Source organism: Dreissena polymorpha, chromosome 16, assembly GCF_020536995.1.
Source record: "Dreissena polymorpha isolate Duluth1 chromosome 16, UMN_Dpol_1.0, whole genome shotgun sequence".
In the NCBI taxonomy this organism is placed as follows: Eukaryota; Metazoa; Mollusca; class Bivalvia; order Myida; family Dreissenidae; genus Dreissena; species Dreissena polymorpha.
In genome coordinates this window covers 64,729-84,747 of record NC_068370.1, presented here as the reverse complement: position 1 = coordinate 84,747, position 20,019 = coordinate 64,729, and the positions used below count along the sequence as shown (strand labels likewise).

Below are 20,019 nucleotides of genomic sequence, written 5' to 3'. Positions count from 1 at the left end.
CACATTTTAAGTGATGAAAGGTGAAGGTCAAGGTCATCCTTCAAGGTAAAATGTCAAATAAATGGGGTCAGTCCGTCCGAAAACTTTAACATTGGTCATAACTTTTAATAATATTGAAGATAGTAACTTGATATTTGGCATGCATGTGTATCTCATAAAGATGCACATTTTGAGTGGTGAAATTTCAAGTTAAAGGTCATCCTTCAAGGTCTAAGGTCAAAAAAATAATTATTTTTTTCAAAGCGGCGCAATAGGGGGCATTGTTTTTCTGACGAACACATCTGGTTTTTTTGTTGTTGTTTTTTTATTATGTCTTTCAACTTTTGTTACATGTTGATTTACTTTGGAACTGTTGTCCAGTTTGAATTAAAACAGATTTAAACAATCAAAGATCTGTAAAGAAATAGTAGAATATTTTTTTTCAACTTTGGGAAGACATTATTGATTGAAACATATATTAACAATAAAACAAATGTGAAAGCAAAGTAAAAGTAAAGTGATTAAAGGCATTAGAACAATTGAAATACATGACATTTTTAACAAGATGAGTATCAATTTTTCTAAATGGAAAAACATCACTAAAAAGATAAATAAGCTGTGCTGTTGGAAAATGGAGCTTAATGCATTGTTGACACAGATTAGCCTTTGCAGCCTACACAGGCTAATCATTGACAACATTTTTCTCTTAAAGGTGTGTACGTTGAACAGAAATATCCTCTTTAGGAAACTCCAGTCTAGTCAGAAAGTGTCCTCCCTGATTATGTTGACTAAACATGCTAATCTGGGACGACACTTTCAGATATTGATGAGCGGCATATTGGCTTATGAAATTACATCTCTGCAAGTTAAGGGAAAATAATAATTATGAATTTACAGGTTAGTATAGCATTAACCAACACTTTTAATGTTTTAATACGAAATGATTTAGTTGTATCAATGTTAAGGCTATAAAGGACAATGGACCAATGAAACGCCAGATAAGAAATTCATGGGAATGACATTTTGCTATTGAAAACCTGCACAGCCAACCAAGAAGCATAGTTTGAAATAGATTGTAATATGAACATATATTGCAAGTTCATATTACCCACTGTGCTGTTGTTGTTTTTCAGGATAGCACCAGCATTGATATTGTGTTGGCCCAACAACAGCACCAGTCTGGCATGCATGAGCCCCAGTCCAGGACAACCCTTGCCCTACCCTGATCCATATCTCCTCCCCCAAGACCTCCAGCCTCAAATTCTGAACACATCCAGTTTTCTTGCACTGTTCTCATCAACCGCAATGTCCACATCAAGTTATCCACTGTCGAGCCTGAGTAGTTTTGTTTAGCTTGAGTGTCCGAGTGGGAAGACACAAGGAGTTATATCAGTTGTTATGGTAACGCTCAGTCAACAGTCAGTTCTTGCTGTTGGACATCACTGTGAATATCACGACGAATGAGAAGTTGAATGACTTGTTCCATTCGTTATGGGACAAACACAAATTCAGCGAGGAACGGGACAAAAAATCAAGGAACAATTGAAGCGATTAATGCAGAAGTGTAGGCTTTCCAAAGTAGATACTTCTGCTGTTGATAGTTCGGACAGTAGTAGCTTTTGACGCTGTTGCTGTTGCTGATGAAGAAAGGCAGAAATTACTTGGCTGTTAACACCCAGAGCACAATACATCAAAGGGGCATGCCTCAGACGCAAATTGCGCCCAAGATTGTAAACAAGGTGCAAAATGTGAACATGTCTAGCTTTGTTACGAGCACTTGGCACTTGTATTGAATCAAGAATAGAGATGGCTTTGAAAAATGACAGCAGTTTTGTAATGTCGTCCAGTACGCAATTCGACTCTCAACCGAGTTAGTCAGAACTCAAACTCGGGCCTTAGTAATATCAGCAAGGTAAGCATGTCGTCTCAGCTTCTTGAGCGTCAGATGTTATTTGGTTAAATTTGGGGCCAATAATTCAGCCACAGCCCTAATCTCCAAACATCTATATTTTTTCCATAATAGGTGGCTTTCATTCCCAATTGAAGGTTTTCCAACAAAAAATTGTGTTTAATAGGTCGCAACATTGAGTGTATTTCCTGATTCGGCTCTATAAATTGAACTTAAGTTAAATTAATACATTAAATTTTGATGTTACTGATTTTCGATTTTTAAGTATTTGTAAGCAAAAAATAAACCCCAATATTCCAATTTTAGTCAAAATATCCAGGTTTTTCCCAATCCAACAGGCTATGACCCAATTTCAAAAATGGTTATTATAGACTCAGCACAGAGCTAGCACCTTGTTTTATCACATTTGAAGTCTTTATTTTAAACAAATGGCTTAATTTACTTGTTATACTAATTTGTTTTACAATTTTGAAGTATACATAGTTTGTTTTATAAAAAAATGTTTATGTTGTTTATTTCACATATAATTTGATATGATTATTATTTCAATCAGAGCCTGGATGTTTGCAAAATTGCTTTATATCCTGATGATAACACCAGTAACTAGAAGGTCTGTCCTACAAAAGGAGGCCATTTAATGTAGAAATCAATATCACTACTTACCATGGTCTCACATTTTAAGTTTTTTAGACTCTTGTTTAAAGTTGTATTGTCTCACATTTAAAGGCGTATAGTCATACATTTGAAGTTGTACAGTGTCAGATTTAATGGTGTATAGCTCAGATTAAATGTTTTTAGAAGTCTCACATTGAAAATTGTATAGTCTAACATTTTGAATTGTACAGTCATGCATGTTAAGTTGTACAGTGGCAAATTTTTAAACGTTGTATTGTCTCACATTTAAAGTTGTTCAGTCTCTTGTTTAAAGTTGTGTAGTCTTAGATTTAAAGGTGTATTGTCATACATTTGAAGTTATATTGTGTCAAATTTAAAATTGTTGTGTCTCAGATTTAAAGCTTAAAACAGTCTCACATTTAACATTGTATAGTCTCACATGTTAAATTGTAGAGTCTCACATTTTCAGTTGTAGAGACGCTCAAAGTGAAACAATTTGTTCCAATAGATAGAACAGGCGTCGATTGACTCGTCCGTAAATGTGACTGGCCTTAAAATGTTGCTCTCGAATAATGTGAACCTCACCAGGAGAGCTGTCTGCGATTGACGCCATTCAACAACAGTTGTTGTCAGGAATTCCCGGGTTTGGGTTGGTGACTTAGGTGTCGGGACTCGCTTCATCTCTGCATATGGCACGCTCGCAGCAACAGCAGCAGCAACAAGAACAGCAGGTAGTATTTTAGCTGTGGTCTGGGATATGGGGCTTAATGTATGTGCTTAAACAATCATTCCATAGTAAGCCTGTGCAGACTGCACATACATTAAGTCCTATTTTCCCAGAATGCAACCCATATAGTTCACTTAACATCAGTACTTTTTCTGGCTGATTAAGGAAAAGTTCCTAACATCAAATGTGTATTCTTTGTTTTTAAATTGATTAAACTTGGTTAATAAATAGGAAAGTTGATCTGATATATGTTTATATCATAGAAATTAGGGCCTAGTTTATTTTTTGGTCGAAATTTAGCCCCGAACCAAAATGTTCTGATGACCGCGATTCGAAATGTGCTGATAACTACAGTGTCCTTTCAGAAATTGCTTTCATATTTGATATGCATGTGTATCTGAACAACATCTTTCCATGCGCATATAATTTTTGACCCCTGTGACCTTGAGGTCAGCGTTCAGGTTTCGAAATCTGCAACCACAATTCGCAAAAGGCTCATTCCTACTGTGTCCGTTCAGATTGCTTACATATTTGGTGCACATGTGTATCTTGACAACACCTTTACATGCACATTAAATTGTTGGACTTTGGGTCTGCGTTCAGGTTTCGAAATCTGCGACTGCGGTTCAAAAAAAGCTCATAACATATGTGTCCCTTCAGATATTGCTTTCATATTTGATACGCATGTGTATCTGGACAACACCTTTCCATGCGCGTATAAAATTTTACCCCTGTGACCTTGAACTTAGGGTCCACGCTCAGATTGCGAAATCTATCATGTGGTTATCTCCGCCGTCTGTCCGTCCGTCCTGGCCACTATCTTCTCCTACACTGTTAGCACTAGAACCGTACCTTACACGCATAGTAGCTATGAGCATATGTGCGACAGTGTATTATTTGGAATTTTGATCTGACCCCTGGGTCAAAAGTTAGGGGGGTTGTGGTGGGGGCCGGGTCAGAGATTTTAACTCATTTTTAGGTTATTTTACATTAACTTCTTCATTTCCACGGAGATTTACTTCAAATTTATACTGAATATCATTTATGACTATACAGTCAATCTCAACTATGCATAGCCCCATTACCAATCCTTGGGGTTTGCTTGGCCAAACATGCGGCATGGGGATACGTGTCAGCCTCTGGCGCTCTATTTCTAGTTTACTTTGTTTTATGCTGTTGAACATTTGTTATTGATTTTGATAACATTTATATAAATGTATGTGAATCCTAAGTATACATACAAGAAATACATCAAGCTATTCTGCTGCTCCAGTCGCTTCTGAGTCCAGACAAAGATGCTGAGGATGTGGTGGACAAGAATGACCTGAATACGCAGAAGGTAAAATAGATGCTTTCTTTGTCAGGTGTTTTCTTTGCCATTTTGGGGGAAAATTCTTTTTTTGGATAGTGAATTTTTTCGCATGAAAATAAATTGATTTGGAAATAATACTTTTATATTACTCTTTCTAATACTTCAAATTATAATCATAAAATCATATAATGATAGTTCTATACATTTTATGCCCCCGAAGGAGGGCATATAGTGATCGGACTGTCCGTCAGTTTGTCAGTCACACTTTGCGTTTAGGTTTTGAAAAATGCTCATTACTTCTATGTCGCTTCAGATAGCTATTTCATATTTGGCATGCATGTGTATATGGACAAGGCCTTTTCAAATGCACACAAATTTTGACCCCTGTGACCTTGACCTTGAACTTAGGGTCCGGTCCGCGTTTAGGTTTCGAAATCTGCTTTTAGGTTTCGAAAAAGGCTTATAAATTCTATCAAGCGTTTATAGGGGGCATTAGTCATCCTATGGTGACAGCTTTAGTTTTAGATCTTATTGAAACATAATTGAGATATAATAAGCTTAAGGCACTTATCTAAAAAAAAGGTTTGGTTATGGTTCCGTTTAACAGACCCATCAATATGTCAGGAAAAGGCCTGTTTGTGTATTTCATATGTATTAAGAATGCAAAAAAGAAATGAGGTGAGAAAGAAAAGTATAAATTTACATGAGGTTAAATATCCTCTGTATTTGATTGTAACTTGTGAACCATTTATTTTTGTCCGTATGAACTTTCCTGGTTAAAACAGACTTTCATGGACTCACAAGTGAATGCGTGGATTTCTCAGTTTGGAAAAAATACATGAGGAATTTGTGTAAGTTATATTCTAATGTGTTTGTGTTAAATTTGTGGATATGTCAACCTTTAAAATCAACACAAAATAATGTCCCACTAATAATAATGATTTGACAGTGTACCAGGCTGTGTATTAAGTGCTAAAGATGAAGTTGACAAGAATGATATGATTTCACATAACATAAAATGACTTATTTTACTTAAGGATCAATATCTCAACCCTTCTTCAGCTGGATGCTTTCCAAACCTCAGTAACACAGAATTTCAAAATGTGATTCAAAGTAAGCATCATTCTGGGAAAAGGGGTCTTAATGCATTTTTAGTTCCATCCACATATTAGCTTGTGCAGTGCACGATACTTTCTGCTTTTGAGGAGTTTTTTGTTTAAAGGAAATTTCTTCTAAACAAAAATCAATTCTAGGCGAAAATTGTCATCTCAGGTTAGCATTACAAAACACTTTTCGCAAAAAAAATGGAATATGAATTTTAAAATCGCTATTATTTGTGGGACATTAATAAATGTTGATTTCATGAATTTACTGATACACAAATTTAGCTCACATACATAACAAAATAACCATTGCAAATTCCTTTTCTGCCAAATTAAAAAATCCACAAATTTACATGTCCAAATCAAAGTCATTTTTTGAAATGCCCAACGTATATCAATGAGTTTACAAGATAAGGGTTGTTAAAATCCAGTTTCCAGTTTGATTTGGTGGCTTAAATTTTGCTCTGGGCAAATATCAGATTGGGCAACCCCTTTTTTTCAGCCTTTTTTTGCAAAAGTTACCCGTGTGAAAGGGACATGACTCGCGGAGCTATTTTTCCTTGGTACATTATACGGTAATTTAGTTTTGCCAGCTGGTCAGGGTCAAATGGCCTGTAACAGAATTTTACTCCCAGCTAGGTGAATGTGAAATTGTGAACAGCCATTTATTTCCTTCTTTATAAAGTACACGTTCAAAGCATTTCCTTGTATGCTAGTGGACTAATAAATAGAGCACTGAAACTGAACATGTTAGCAAACACGCATGTAAAATATTAATTTGATATGTTTGTGCAATTAAGTTTTATGTAATTAAAACAACCCAAATATTTCCAAATTAAATAAAAATTCTAAGAATTTTCAAAATGTAATTTATAATCACATTTATTATTATCCCCCCCTTCGAAGAAGAGGGGGTATATTGCTTTGCTCATGTCGGTCTGTCGGTCGGTCTGTCGGTCCGTCCACCAGGTGGTTGTCAGACGATAACTCAAGAACGCTTGGGCCTAGGATCATGAAACTTCATAGGTACATTGATCATGACTCGCAGATGACCTCTATTGATTTTGAGGTCACTAGGTCAAAGGTCAAGGTCAGGGTGACCCGAAATAGTAAAATGGTTTTTGGATGATAACTCATGAACGCTTTTGCCTAGGATCATGACACTTCATAGGTGCATTGATCGTGACTCACAGATGACCCATATTGATTTTCAGGTCACTAGGTCAAAGGTCAAGGTCACAGTGACAAAAAACGTATCACACAATGGCTGCCACTACAACAGGCAGCCCATATTTTGTATATTAAATATTGTGTTAATGTTTAATTTTGTTGATTAATACAAATATAAGCAGGACAGGGGAGGTAATACACTATTATATCTACCTATATACAGGGGAAACAAATGCAATAAGTTTAAATTTATTGTTACAGCATTTGCCTAACTGCATTTTTGTAATGCATACTACTACTACTACTACTACTACTACTACTAGTGCTGTTGCAGCTGCTGCTGCTGCAGCTGCTGCTGCTGCTGCTGCTGCTACTACTACTACTACTTCTACTACTACTACTACTACTACTTCTACTACTACTACTACTACTTCTACTACTACTACTACTACTACTACTACTACTACTTCTACTACTACTACTACTACTACTACTACTACTACTACTACTACTACTACTACTGCTACTATTATTTCTTCTGCTGCTACCACCACCACCACCACCACCACCATTCACAGTGACAAAAAACGTATTCACACAATGGCTGCTACTACAACTTATGGCCCATATAGGGGGGCATGCATGTTTTACAAACAGCCCTTGTTTGTTGTTAATATGCAGGAAAGAAATGGCAAAAATATAAATGACCCGTGCTGTGGTAAAATGGGGCTTAATGCATGTGCTCAAATTGTTATCCCATATAAGTCTGCGCAGTCCGCACAGACTAATAGGGACAACACTTTCCTCTTCAAAGGTTTTTTTCTTTGAAAGGAAGTGTCCTTTTTACAAAAATCCAGTCTAGTCGGAAAGTGTCCTACCTGATAAGCTTATGTGGACTTGACATGCTTATCTGAGACGACAACAATTAATATTATTGATGAGCCGCATATTGGCTTATAAAATAACAGCTCTGAAAGTTTAGTGAAAATGATAATTTTGAATTCACAGGTTTGTATAACATTAGCCAACAATGTTTTAATACAAAATGGTTTAAGTATGCCCCCTCCCATGTGTATATGGACAAGGCCTTCCCATACGCACAAACATTTTGACTCCTGTGACCTTGACCTTGAAGTTAGGGTCCGCGTTTAGATTTTGAAATCTGCGTTTAGGTTTCGAAAAATGCTCATGACTTCTATGTCCCTTGAGATATAATCTTCATATTTGGTATGCATGTGTATACGGACAAGACCTTTCCATACGCACACAAATTTTGACCCCTGTGACATTGACCTTGGACTTAGGGTTCGCGTTAAGGTTTCGAAAAAAGCTCATAACTTCTATCAAGCGTTTATAGGGGGCATAAGTCATCCTATGGTGACAGAGCCTCTTGTTTATATTAATGTTTGTGCTATTGATTACAAGGAACCAATCAAATCCCAGATTAGAAATTCATTAGAATAAAGTTTTGCTGTTGAAAACCTTCACATCCAATCAAAAGGCATAGTTTGTTATAGATTGTAGTATTAACATTTGTTACTAGTTCATACCACCCACTGTGCTGTTGTTGTTTTCAGGAGAGAACCAGCATTGATATCGAGTTTGACCAGGAACAGCACCAGTCTGCCTGAAGAATCCCCAGTCCAGGACGATCCTTGCCCCCTCCCCTGACCCCTAGCTCCTCCACCCTGACCTCTGGCCTCAAAGGGTCATCATAGTTGAATTCAAGCGCTGTACTCAACAACCGCAATGTCTGTGTCGAGTTTTCAACACTCAAGACTGAGTAGTTTTGTTGAGCTCGAGTGCCAGAGTGGGACAGACACAATGAGTTATAGAAGTAGTTATGGTAACACTAACAGTCAGTTCTTGCCGTATGACATCACAACGAATATCACGAAGAATAAAAAGTTGATTAATTTGTTCCATTCTTTATGGGACAAACATAAATTCAGCGAGGATCGGGAAAAAATCAAGGAAAGTTTTACAATTGAAGCGATTAATTCACATGAGTAAGCTTTCCAAGCAGAATACTTTTGCTGTCTATAGTTTGGACAGTAGTAGATTTACAAACGCGCTTTTGATGCTGTTGCTGACAAAGAAAGGCAGTAACTACTTCATTGTGAACACCCAGAGCACGATACACCCATGGGGTTTGCCTAAAATGTGAATTCCGCCCAATATTGTAAACAAGGTGCTAAAAGTAAACACGTCCGGTTTTGTTACGAGCGCTTTGCACTCCAAGCCCAAAGCACATAGAATCAACGCCAGAAAAGGCTTAGAAAATGACAGCAGTTTCGTTGTGTGATCCAGTAAGGACTCTGAACGACATTAATGAGACCTCAAACTTGACCATAGCACTCACAGCGAGGCCATCATGTTATCTCAGCTTCTTGAGCTTCAGGTGAGACCTTACAGTGTTATTTATTTTGTTTAATTTGGGGCCGAAAGTCGGCATCATTCCTAGTCTCAATAAGTTCATACTTTTACTTAATTACTGGCTTATATTCTCAATTCAAGGTTTGCCCACAAATGTATTTGTTTAACATGTTGCAACATTGAGTTAAGTTTCTTATGCAGCTCTATAAGTTGAACCTTAGTGCAATTAATCTTGATAGCACTTAATCTCAATGTTTAAATATTTGTTAGCAAAAAACAACAACCCATGTTTCCAATTAAAATCAAAACAGCACGATTTTTTCCCATTTTGGCCCAATTCCAAACACGGTTAAAATAAACTCTGAACAGAGCTAGCCACTATAGTCCTAGCGAATTTTAAAGTCTTTTATAAAAATAACTGGCTTTATTTGCTTAGTTCACTAAGATTTATTACTATTTTGAAGTTGTTGTGTTTTAAAAATTGTTTATGTCACATATAGGGGATATGATTAATTAAAGTAGAGCCCAGATGTTTGCAAAACAATAGCACTATATTGCTTATAGGTTTGAAACTTTAAATCTTATTTCTGTCCTACAAAAACGAGGACATCAAAGAAAATGAAGAAATCAACTAATATCAATTCCATATCGCATACAGCTAATACGTTTAACCAGAATAGGTTATAGTTACTGAGTATAATGACCACTGGTAGCAAGATAGACAGACTTCACCATAGAGGGTCATCTGTATTTCTACATTTCTGGCTTATCCATCGACAAAACGTGTAAACTCAAGTACTCATACACTTACAGTACAGTCATGTATTCAACTCACAACAATTGTTTCTTATGATATGTAATACAGTTGTATTGTCTTACATTAAAGTTGTTTAGTCTCACGTATTTAAGTTATATAATATACTATCACATTTAAAGGTGTACAATCTGACATTTTAAGTTGTGTATTGTCACATTAAGAATTGTATTGTCTCAAATTTAAAGTTGTTTAGTCTCACTTTTCAAGTCATTTACTCTCACATTTAAAGATGCACAGTCTCACATTTTAAATTGTATAGTGTCACATTTAAAGTTGTATTGTCTCACTTTTACAATTGCTGAGAACTATGTAGTTTTACATTTAAAGTTATTTAAGTTGTAAAGTAGCGCATATAAAGTTGCATACATGCATATTTAAAGGTGCACAGTCTCACACTTCAATCTGCTTAAGTTATGCCTGTTTTTGATTAATATTACACCTTGCTACAAACTGTACTTTACCATATATTCTTCGCCGTTTCAAACCTTCAACATTTCAATTTAACGTTGGTGCGCGTAACACATTGATACAACGCTATTTTGAGTTATAATTGGTAAAAAATTAATCCTTAATATCAATTATAGACGCAATGTTTGTCACTAAAAAAGCAGGTATGAAAAAAAAATGTTGCAACGCATATTCATTTGTCACTAAAATATCTGAATTTAGTTTGCTTTCCATTTCAGCAAACATTATTAGCCAACAAGATGAAAACATCATTGAAGTGAAAGTCAAAAACAATCCTGACTACCTTCGGGCACAAATACTACAACTTGCTGAAGAAATTCAGCACGAATATGTCTTGCGTCAGCCTAGCACGCTTCCTATTAACTCTTCCAACAGCGGAGCCTTGGTGAGTTTGACTTCCGTCCAAGGTTCGATGTTGCTTAGCAACAATTAGATGCTTGGTATCAACAAATTGTTCCGTACGAGTCGCTCGAACGTATACTATCTGATCCAACAGATAGAGCAGGCGTTGCGAGACTGGTCTGTTAATGTGACTGACCTCGATATATTGCTTTCCAATAATGTGAACCTTATGCCTGAAGAGCAGTATGCGATTGAAGCCATTCAACAACAGTAGTCGGGAATTCCTGGGTTTGGGGTGGTGACTTTGTCGTCGGGACTCTTTCTATTGACTGGTCGCACAGGCAGCAGCAACAAGAACAACAAGTATTATTTGAGCGATGCTCTGTGGTATGGGGCTTAATGTATGTGCTTTAAATATCTAAAATATTAACTTTATAATGCTAATTCTTAAATCTTTTCTAAAAATAAGGGATGTAGTTGATTCTTGTTCGTAATTTCATGTCATCGTCGGTTCCTCAAAAAACTCTGTTGCTCTGGTCTCTTTACCATTAGGTAACTAAATGGTAATTAAATTGAATGTGTTTAAATTCCCTTTTATTATTATTTAATTTGAGTTACAATGCTATGAGGTTACATTTTATTTACACTGATATATATCATGAATATTGCTGGGCCAAGTGTGAGGTTGAGCGATCCAATACTGGTTTAAACCCTCAATTCTTTGCACTGACAGTTCCCAGCTTTATTCTTATATGTGTGTATGTTGTTTTGTATTAGGCTGTTTCGTATTGTTTAAGGCAATTGGTCACTTGTCTTAAATAAAGGACCAATTAATTGTATATAATGAGAATGCAATACTGCTCCAGACGCTGGAGTTTCACTTCTTTATATTAAGTATCATCCCAGATTAGCCTGTGCAGACTGCGCATACATTAAGTCCTATTAAAGTGTCATCCCAGATTAGCCTGTGCAGACTGCACATACATTAAGTCCTATTAAAGTGTCATCCCAGATTAGCCTGTGCAGACTGCGCATACATTAAGTCCTATTAAATTGTCATCTCAGAATAGCCTATGCAGACTGCACATACATTAAGTCCTATTAAAGTGTCATCCCAGATTAGCCTGTGCAGACTGCGCATACATTAAGTCCTATTTATCCGAGAATGAGGCTCATATAGTTTACTTAACGTCAGTCCTTTTTCTGCCTGATTGAAGAAAAGTTCCTAGCATAAAATGTGAATTCTCTGATTTTAAATTTATCAAATAAATAGCAAATAAAAGTTAATCTGATATCAGTTTTAATCATAGGTCAGGGCATAGTTGTGTCCATTTTTCTGCTGAAATTTAGCCCTTGAACAACAGTTTTTCCTTGCAATAAAAAAATCCACTTTAATTATTAAATTCTATTAAATTTAAGTAAAACAATTATTCTATGCCTTCTGCACATTATAACATTATTATCTTCATTTATTTTCAATATTTATTTAAATTGCAGAATTTTGTTTTAAGAGCTAGTTCCTAGCAATCATAGATCGGTACCCTGCTGAAAAACAGGATCTCTGGTCAGCTGGGCCCAGATGCCCAGCAACACTTCCTAGCCCAGGACCTTGGGGCAAATGCTCAACATGTCCTATCTGCATGGTGAAGCCAGTCTAAACTTTGGGCTCCAAACTTTCCTGCTGTGGAGCTGAGATCACCTCATCCATAAGGTACATTGGTACTGTCATTTACCATGTATAATGTTCAGTTTTTATGCCCCCTATAGGGTTGCATATAGCAGTTGAACTGTCCCTCAGTCAGTCTGTCCGTCCGTCCGAAAACATTGGCCATAATTTTTGCAATATTGAAGCTAGCAACTTGATATTTGACATGCATGTGTATCTCATGAAGTTGCACATTTTGAGTGGTGAAAGGTCAAGGTCATCCTCTAAGGTCAAAAGTAAAAAAATACAATCCAAGGGAAGAAATAAGCTTTAAAAGGGAGATAATTTCTTAACCTGCCAAATGATATATTGAAATTTTATTTCAAAGCAGCGCAATAAGGAGCATTGTGTTTCTGACGAACACATCTCTTGTCAACTTCAAATTTCAATTTAAATAGTTTGTGCTTTTCATATATTAATAAATCTCTATCATTCATTATGTTATCGTTAATATTCATAATTGCCTTGAAATGGCAAAGGGGGGTGCATACTGATTTGTCTTGCTGTTGAAGTGCACTTAATAAATATTGGTTTAAGATGGATGAAAAATGTTTGGCTCTAGTGTATAGTATATAGTAGTCTATGTTTGTATGTTTGTATGAAGTGTTTAGTGTATATCTCATTTGTATCAAGAGTTTTCATACATAATGTATTTCTTTTTTTACTCAAACAAACTTGATTTACATCCAATGTAATTGATGACATGCCAGAATGCATTGAATTATTTGGTTTACAGGGACACATTTCTAGGATGCGCTAAGGTCCTTTTATCTGTTCACAGAGGCCTTATACTTACAAGTTCAGGCCCAGAGAACGGTGTTCCCGAACTACAACACAACCAGTACGTCTCAATAGGTAAGTCCTCTTCCCATTGCAAAAGGGGTCACTGTGGCATTGCCTAATACTTTAGATGGAATCAAGTTTTAACAAATAAGGTTAAACCCTATGCAAACTGAGGTTTCTGCTCTCCAATTAATTAAGTTTAAGGGTTCAGCCACAAACTATTGTATCGTTTATAGACATGTGAAGAAAATGCATAAGGTTCAAGCTTGCCCCTCAAATTTGTATTTTAAATTGAACATCTATAGCTACCATTTGAATTGTTTTCAATTATGGAACATTTAGATTGATTCAGATCATAATCAATTCCATATGTATTTTAAGTAGCTGAAAATCAAAAACCCTTATATGTAAAGATTTTGCTCTAAAGCAATCTAAATGTTCCATAATTGAAAACAAGGCAAATTCATCATTTGTTTTTAATTTCATTCACGAGTTACAAAATTATGTCTTTTTTATGCCAACCTCAGCATTGTTGGGTTACTTTTGTCTATGGCAAAGTGAGTTCAATGTTTACACCAAGCCATTCATCAAAAATTAAAACAGAAACAACAACACGTTGATTAGATATAACAGATTATGTTCACTTTGTGTTGTAATTATAAGAGTAATAGAAGCTTTAAAAACATATATGAGCCTTGCACTGGGAAACAGGTTGAATGCGTAAAGTGTTTGACTCCAATCAGGGACACCACTTACCGCCTAAACTGGATTTTGCTGAGAACATATTTCTTTAAAACAAAAATTCTATAAAAGCGGAAAGTGTTGTCCCTGATTAGCCTGGTTATTCCTGCAAGGTTCATGTATAATAGAACAACCAGCAGCAGCTGCATGTTGGCTGTTGGGCAGTTGGCACCCACTATTACATCTGGTCACTATTTCAAGGCAATTTAAGTTGAATCTTCATGAAAGTTGTCAATTATGTTTGTGGGCAGAATATTGTGTACACGTTTAGTAAGAAGCCAGATTCTCTGTACTTGTTTAATGAAGAAAAAATGACCAGTAAACATGTGTGCCAATGTACTCACAATCAATGTAAACCAGTCTTCTAACTGGGTGTATTTTGTTGGCATTCTCGTTCTTAATTTTGTTTTTGCCCTGTCTGTTGGTCTGTCTGTTGGTCTGTTGGTCTGTCTGTTTGCGCAACTTTAACATTTTGCAATGACTTTTGCTATATTGAAGATAGCAACTTCATATTTGGCATGCATGTGTATCTCATGAAGCTGCACATTTTGAGTGGTGAAAGGTCAAGGTCATCCTTCAAGGTCAGAGGTCAAATATATGTGGCCAAAATCGCTCATTTTATGAATACTTTTGCAATATTGAAGATAGCAACTTGATATTTGGCATGCATGTGTATCTCATGGAGCTGCACATTTTGAGTGGTGAACAGTCAAGGTCAAGGTCATCCTTCAAGGTCAGAGTCATCCTTCAAGGTCAGAGGTCAAATATATGTGGCCCAAATCGCTTATTTTATGAATACTTTTGCAATATTGAAAATAGCAACTTGATATTTGACATGCATGTGTATCTCATGGAGCTGCACATTTTGAGTGGTGAAAGGTCAAGGTCATCCTTCACAAGGTCAAGGTCATCCTACAAGGTCAAACATCATATAGGGGGACATTGTGTTTCACAAACGCATCTTGTTTGTCTATGAATTGCCTGAAAAAATGCGACTTGTCTGAGCATAAATGCCATCAGTATTTATGCAATCGGCGTAATTTTCCTGACAGTTTATACAGTTTTAAGTTTACTGTCACATTGCAAAACAGTGTTATATTGTCTTGAATAGTTTATGGCCTGTGTGGATGCTATATTTTTAAATCTTTTTCTATAAAGAAGGAATGTAGTTGACACTTGTTCCTAGTTTCATTCCATCGTTCCTCAAAAAGTTGTAACTCTGTTGCTCTGGTATCTTCAATACCATTGAGTAATTAAATGGTTATTAAATTGAATGCGTTTTAATTCCCTTTTATTATGTTTTAATTTGAGTAACAATGCTATGAAGTTAAATTTTATTTACACTTGGATGTATTATGAATATTGCTGGGCCAAGTGTGAGGTTGAGCGCTCCAAAACCCGTTTAAACCCCCAATGCTTTGCATTGACCGTTCCAAGGCGGTGACCCCAGCTTTATTCTTATTTGGGTTTATGTTGTTTTGTATTGTGCTGTATTGTGCTGTTTTGTACTGTTTGGGCAATCGGTCACTTGCCTTAAATAAAGGACCTACTAATTGTTTATAATAATAATTCAATACTACTCCAGCAGCTGAAGTTTATACTGTGTCTAATTTAATGGCAAATGGTGACTTGTTGTCAAGGTTGGACCTTGCAGTAAATATAAGAATGACCTTCTGCTGATGCAACTAGATATTCACTTCGTTGATATTTGATTTCAGAGGACACCCTTCCTGAAAACCTCGCTGAGTGCGACTGCGCCATACGTGACCCTTCAGTGAAATGAGATTCCAGGTGGAATGTCAAACAGGTACTACTCAGGTCTCCAGCAATAGCCTCAGCCTTGGACGCAGGTTCATGATGCAACCATGGCCTTACTTATTTCTGAACATCTCAATCTCACAGCAATTGATGTGAATTAATGATAATAAGACTCCACAAACCACGTTTTGGAGAGGGTATATTGGAGTCAATGTTCTGTAAGTTGTTTAGTCAAGGCGGCATTTTTTGCATATATTATAAAAAGATTTGTATCAAATCTAAATTTCTCTAAGGATTAAATTGGAACTTTAATTGTGTGAAACAGTTGAACAGTAAGTGATAAGTGGTGATTTTGTTGCATGCAAAGCCCCATCGTTTCATTGGCCAAGTCACACTTTTACCCAGTATTATTTTACTTTCAGTATCTCACCATACATGGGTAATCAGAAGATATGAAACTTATATTCTAATCAGGGTTTTAACTAAAATTTTGCCCACAGTTGCGCTGTAACCTATATGCAATTCTGGGTTATAACTAACATTGTGTCCACAGTTGCGCAAAGTTGATTGAATAGTAGTTTCTAAAAACAAATAAAGCATAGTCACTTGCATCCCTTGTAATCAATCATGTTCATGAAGGAGCCATTTTGAAATATTATAATGCATTTTGACAAATTGCCAAGTATATGTCTTTTAGCGTATCTTGTTAAGTGTTTGGCAGTACCAAGCCACGTCGAGGCAGCAGCAAAAACAACAGTAGCAGTCTAGTAAGCTGTCTTACACGTTTGAGCAACCTAGTTGTAGCAGTTTTCAGCAACGTTGTCACAATATGGATTGTTTTAATAAAACATAATGGAGTTATAGAGCATAATAACTGATTCTTGTGTAAGATCGTACTTTTATAATGCACTTTCATCAACAACACTGATGCATATGCATGACATCTAATAAAAGTATTAATGCACAAACTAAAGTATGAATTTCTTTATAATTTAATTTATTCGCAAACATTAGTTTCAAAACATATTTAAGCATATCAATATTTTTAGCTCATCTATTTTTTGAAAAAAAATGATGAGCTATTGTCATCACCTTGGCGTCGGCGTCCGGTTAAGTTTTGCGTTTAGGTCCACTTTTCTCACAAAGTATCAATGCTATTGCATTCAAACTTGGTACACTTACTTACTATCATGAGGGGACTGGGCAGGAAAAGTTAGATAACTCTGGTGTGCATTTTGACAGAATTATGTGCCCTTTTTATACTTGGAAAATTGAAAATTTTGGTTAAGTTTTGTGTTTAGGTCCATTTTATTCCTGAGGTATCAAAGCCATTGCTTTCATACTTGCAACACGTACTAACTATCATAAGGGGACTGTGCAGGCAAAGTTATGTAACTCTGACTGGCATTTTGACAGAATTATGTGCCCTTTTTATACTTAGAAAATTGAAAAATTTTAAGTTTTGTGTTAAGGTCCACTTTATTCTACAGTATCAAAGCTATTGCTTTCATACTTGCAACACTTATTAACTATCATAAGGGGACTGTACATGCAAAGTTATGTAATTCTGACTGGCATTTGGACAGAATTAAGGGCCCTTTATACTTAGAAATTTGGTTAAGTTTTGTGTTTTGGTCCACTTTACCCCTAAAGTATCATAGATATTGCTTTTATGCTTGGAACACTCGCAAACTATCATAAGGGGACAGTAAAAAGACAAGTTGCATAACTCTGGTTGTCATTTTTATGGAATTATGACCCTTTTTTGACTTAGTAACTTTGAATATATGGTTAAATTTTGTGTTTCGATCCACTTTACTTCTAAAGTATCAAGGCTATTGCTTTCAAACTTCAAATACTTTCATGCTATCATGAGGTTACTGTACCTGGCAAGTTGAATTTTACCTTGACCTTTGAATTACCTTGACTCTCAAGGTCAAATTATTAAATTTTGCTAAAATTGCCATAACTTCTTTATTTATGATTAGATTTGATTGATACTTTGACAAAACAACTCTTACCTGACATACCACAATAGACTCCAGCCAAACCATCCCCCACGCCCTCCCCCCCCTCCCCCCCCCCCGAATCCCCCCCCCCCCCAATTTATTTTTTTTAATCATCTCACAAATGACCACCACACCCTCACACTATACCCCCCCCCAAATTATTTTTTTTTGGAATGGTTAAAAAACACAAATTTTTATTATTTTATTTTTGAAATACCGTCCAACCGTCACACCCAAGAATCTCCCCCCCCCCCGAAAAAAAAAATTTTTTTTTTGCGTGTTTTTTCGCATTTTTGGAAGATAATGTAATAAATGACCACACCCCTCTTCACTCCACCCCTCCCTCCTTTGTGATTGAAATTGAGCGTCCCTTCACCTTTAAAAAGAAAAATAGATGAGCGGTCTGCACCAGCAAGGCGGTGCTCTTGTTTACTTTGCTTTAATTTATTGTTTGATTTTTATCACTTTGCCTCTCTTTTCCTAACCAGGTCAAGGGTCACCCCGCAATGTTCAGTGCCAAGCAATGAAATCATCCACCGTTACATGTAGTTGGTCAGTAAAATGAGCGTTTTGTCTGCATATAATGTAAAAAGATTTTATCAAACAACATCTACATTTCTCACGGGATTAAATTGATACTAAAGTTGTTTGATCCCCATGAAGTCTTGCTTTGATTGGTAGATGGTCATCTTGTGACAAAGCCCTAAACTATCATTGGCCAAGTCACTTTTGCACAAAGGAATGGGAATTCAGAGGCTGTGTAACTTATATTCTATTCAGGGTTAATAACTAACATTGTGCCCACAGTTGTGTAAAGTTGTGTGAATATTTTTGTTTAAAAAAAAAAGAATAAAGCATTTGCATAACTTGTAATCAATAGTGTTCGATGAAGGAACAATCATTTAGAAAATGACCAATACTCCGGATCTTGGTCAGTGTCTAGCAATATCCTTTCGACCAAGCCACATCAGCAAAGCAGCAATAACAGCAGCAGTCAAGTAATTTGTCTTCCACGTTTGACTTATTTGCCACGGTCTGTTGCAAAGTTCACTCAACATTGATTGTTTTAATAAAACAAATGGAGTTAAAGAAGATATTTGCTGATTCCTGTGTATGATCTTAATTGTATATGAAACAATACATGAACAACACTGACGCATATGAAAGGTAGCTAATACAAGTATTCATGCACAAATTAAAGTATGAATTTCTTTATAATTTTAAGTCATTATCAAAAATTCATTTCCAAACATATTTAAGCATATTGATATTGTTATGCTGTATAACAAAATAAAACAAAGGGTTCATTCAAAATTTCTAATTTTACTTTCAATTTCAGTTTCATTATTTTTTTTATTACAACAAAAGCATATATCCAAAAAATATCATATACAATCAATAATAAAATATTCGTACCTGCATCTTATTCTGTATCATAATCTTTTTCTTGTGTAAATAATCTATCTAACCGGATGTTTTTCGTTTAAATCTGTATTCCAAACTGAAACTTGTTTACTTTCGAATCCGCTATTTATACTTTTTCAGGCATGACGTCACTGACAAGTGACGACCGTTAAAGTAAAATATATACCAATGAACGTAATGTGAAATGGCGGATTTATTAAATAAATGAGAATCAATGAACAATAATATTATACAAATACAATGACAAAAACGTAAGTTAAGCAATATACATCAGTGGAAATCAATAAATATGATGTTTATGAATATAAATTTATTTAGATAATAAGCATTTTAATTTAATAAGGAGTGTTTGTTTACCTTACACCATGTAATACGGAATGGCCAATGGGAGGAGTACGGCCTAGTAATATGTTGACTATGCTTTGATTTATTGTTTGATTTAATCACTCTGCCATTCTTTTACTCACCAGGTTGAGGGTCACCCAAAACCACCCGGTGCCTTGCGATGAAAACCTCCAACGGGACTGTGACCTTGCCCTTGTACTCACCTAATGGTCAGGTATAAGGTCACTTGGGCTTAGATAGTCACTGCAGTAAGAACATGTAAGATTTTAAAGGTACTTGTTCACAGATTGTATGAGTACTTTGACTGACCCGAATAACATAACTAAAGCACATTTAAAAGTGGCTACATATAACTACACAGTGTATACCAATATTTTGCAGTATGTTATTGTAAATTGCTTTTACTTCTTTTGATACATAATAATATTAATAATC

General features: G+C 35.8%; 1 long non-coding RNA gene across 3 annotated transcripts in view; it reads left to right on the top strand.

Annotated features, from left to right (window-relative positions):
• Nucleotides 1-1,357: 1,357 nt before the first annotated feature.
• Nucleotides 1,358-20,019, top strand: part of LOC127862375 (uncharacterized) — a 30,815-nt gene continuing 12,153 nt past the window's right edge. Inside the window, exons 1-11 of one of the 3 annotated variants that reach the window (XR_008040576.1) lie at nucleotides 1,358-1,891; nucleotides 2,973-3,234; nucleotides 4,504-4,569; nucleotides 8,393-9,216; nucleotides 10,695-10,861; nucleotides 12,330-12,529; nucleotides 13,260-13,378; nucleotides 15,766-15,854; nucleotides 18,303-18,366; nucleotides 19,360-19,413; nucleotides 19,710-19,842. This is a non-coding gene — a long non-coding RNA (uncharacterized LOC127862375). The other 2 variants (XR_008040577.1, XR_008040578.1) reach the window with 2 other exon arrangements.